Raw genomic sequence first — 3,371 nt, forward strand, 5'->3', positions numbered from 1 at the left:
TTCATGAAATAATTGGATGATAGTGCATATGCATGCCAGTTGGGTATCTTAATGGATATTTCTAACTAAAGTTCTGAAAAGAAATTTATTTTCTACTGGAATCTGAGGGTACAGTTTGATGACTCCTCCAGCAGAATTAGGCAGTATCATTTTACAAATCATTCGAAGTTCTAAGGTTAGACATTTTCTTTTCCTTCAGCTGGTCTTTATTTTTAACTATGTGAATAATTTCATGTAATGGTTGTTTCAGAAATGTAAATAGAATAGTTAAGATTTACAAAGAAATACCCTTGCTAAGTCAAAAACCATAAAAAATTCTGAGCCAAGAGGAGTTCTGGAAGAAAATTTTCTTAGAATGAAGAGAAGAAAAAGTCTCCAATTTTATCTTCCAGAATATTTCCTTCCCTTTGGGGTTCTCAAACTTTGATTCTTGCTACTTAATCTATACTCTCAAAATGGGGGCCTCTTACTATATGTTCTCATACTTCTCTTTAATTTCATTTCATAGTATTTTGTAAATATTCATTAATAATTTACTTTGCATGAGACACCATGCTTTGTTACATTATAAAATTTATCTCATTGAATCGTCACAAAATTATAAGATATTGTGTACTTTTATATATTATTATAATTTCCATTTCATCTGAGGAAAATTTAGATTAGAAGAGATTAAGCAACCTGCTCTAAATTACACAGGAAGTAAGTGGTCTTGCTAGGATTCAAATCAAGATATCCTCTTGCTTGCTATTTCACATTCATCTACTCATGATCATATGTGCTTAATACCTATCTCTCAGACTGTCAATCCTTCAAGGTAGCATGCTTATTTGATTTACTGTTGTATTTCCAAGGTCTATCCTGGTGGTTCGTACATGGTAGACAAAAAATAAAGATCTGTGTTGCATCAAGATTAAAAACCAAATAATGGCATAATGAGAAAATGAACTTAAAGGTCATAAAAATGAATAGGACATTTTGAAAGATTTCCACTTCTAGCCAAGATGGATAAAAAGGGGTCAGATAGACCTCATGACTGAAACAACTCAGACACTAAATTATATTTTTAAAAATGTTTCTAAAGATATTTGTACATAAGGCAATGAGAGAATTAATATGAGAAACAAAAGAGCCCTACAATCATTCTAGCTTAATGTCTGAATGTTTCCAGGCAACAACACAGGAAAGGGGAACCCAGGTGGAGCCAGGTAGTCTCCTTGCATTGAGAAAGTAGACCTTAGAGTCCAGAAAGGTCAAGACAGCTAAAGTTCACAGTGCCGAGACCAGGATAAAAGTTTTTACTACTCAGAGTAAAAACTCTGGAAATCAGAAAAGGGTCCCCCTTGAAGACTCAGCTGTGTACTGAGTACTGATTAAATGGTACTTAATTGAGGAAGCTATCCAAGGACATAGAAAGAACCACCTGAAAGAGTTAGGAGAAACAATCTCTAAAATTCACACAGGGCACAGAATGTTTCTGTTCCTATTCCCCTCAGTCAGAGTAGAAAACCTCATAATCCATAGATCATTGAAGAGAGTATTCAATGGTTTTATCCTCAGTAGTTTTGAAAAATTAGCCCTATGCTAAACATGCTCTGGTCTTGTTTGTCAAATCTTAAAAGTAAGAATGAAAAGGATCAATCAGTTTCCAAGTAACTTAATTGCATCCTCAAAATAATTCAAGGACATTTATAGAAACAAAATATTTTAAATACACTCCTCAATAAGATAAAATTAATAATCTCTGGAATCCCACCAAACATTCCCCGGCATAAAAAGAAGTAAGAAACACAATTTATGGGATGCTTGGGTGTCTCAGTCATTAAGAGTCTGCCTTCGGCTCAGGTCATGATCCTGGGGTCCTGGGATCAAGCCCCACATCGGGCTCCCTGCTTGACGGGGAGTCTGCTTCTCCCTCCCCCTGCTCATTTGTGCTCTCTCTCTCTCCCCCTCTCAAATAAATAAATAAATAAAATCTTAAAAAAACCCACAATTTACAATAAGGGAAAAAAAATCAAATGAAACAGACCCAGAAATGACACAGATGATGGAATTAGTAGATAAAGGCATAAAAACAGTTATTACAACTGTATTCCATATGCACAATAATCTAGAGAAAAAATGAGCATACTAAACAGAAATATGGAAGATATAAAAAGACATAAATCGAATTTGTAAGAATAGAAACCATAATGCCTGAGAAAAAATTATGCAGAATTGGATAAATGGCAAATAGATACTGCAGGAGAATATATTAATGAATTTAAAGACATAGCAGGGCTAAAAACCCACAGAAGCAAAATGCTTCATAAACCCGAATCACAAGAAACATGAAAAAATGAAAAAAAAAGAAAACGAGACAAAACAAAACAAAAACAAATAACAAAAAACTACACCAATGTACTTCAAAACTAACTTACTTTAAAACCAGTGATAAAGCCATTTTAAAAATGGTTAAATGAGGGGCACCTGGGTGGCTCAGTCATTAAGCAACTGTATTCAGCTCAGGTCATGTTCCCAGGGTCCTGAGATCGAGCCCCACATTGGGCTCCCTGCTCTGTAGGAAGCCTGTTTCTCCCTCTACTGCTCCCCCTGCTTGTGTTCCCTCTCTGGCTGTCTCTCTCTCTGTCAAATAAATAAAAATAAAATCTTTAAAAATAAATAAATCAATAAATAAAAATGGTTAAATGAGGGGAAACATTACATATGGAGGAAGAAAAATGAGAATAACAGCAAATATAATGCTGGAAACAATTGAAGCCCAAAGACAGTGGAGCAACATCTTTAAAAAGCTGAAAGGGCACCTGAGTGGCAATTGGTTAAGCATCTGCCTTTGCCTCAGGTCATGATCTCAGGGTCCTGGGATCCAGTCCCACATTGGACTCCCTGCTCAGTGGAGGTCTGCTTCTCCCTATCCCTCTGCCTTTCCTCCCTGCTTGTGCTCTCTTTCTCTCTCCCAAATAAATAAATAAAATCTATAATAATAATAATAAAGAACTGAAAGAAAAATACGTAACTACAAAATTCTCTACCCAGCAAAAATATTTTTAAAAAAATGAAGGTGAAGGAAAGACTTATTTTAGACAGAGAAGCTAAAGGAATATGTCACCAGAAGACAAGCACAACAAAAATGCAAGGGAAGTGCTTCATGTCAAAAGGAAACTATCTCAGATGGGAATCTGCATCTACATGCAGAATGACAATCATCCAAAATGATAGCTACTTGGCTAAATATAATGTTTTTAGGTAAAATCTCTAAAATAATTGAAATATAGTACAAAAGCCTCAACAGAAAAAAATGAAGTATACTGTTGGAAAGTTCTTATACTATATAAGAAGTTGTATGTTATTACATGGAAATCATACAAATT

Source organism: Eumetopias jubatus, unplaced genomic scaffold (genome assembly GCF_037043125.1).
Source record: "Eumetopias jubatus isolate StellerSeaLion01/CBP00866 unplaced genomic scaffold, mEumJub1_p1.0 scaffold_1, whole genome shotgun sequence".
NCBI lineage: Eukaryota > Metazoa > Chordata > Mammalia > Carnivora > Otariidae > Eumetopias > Eumetopias jubatus.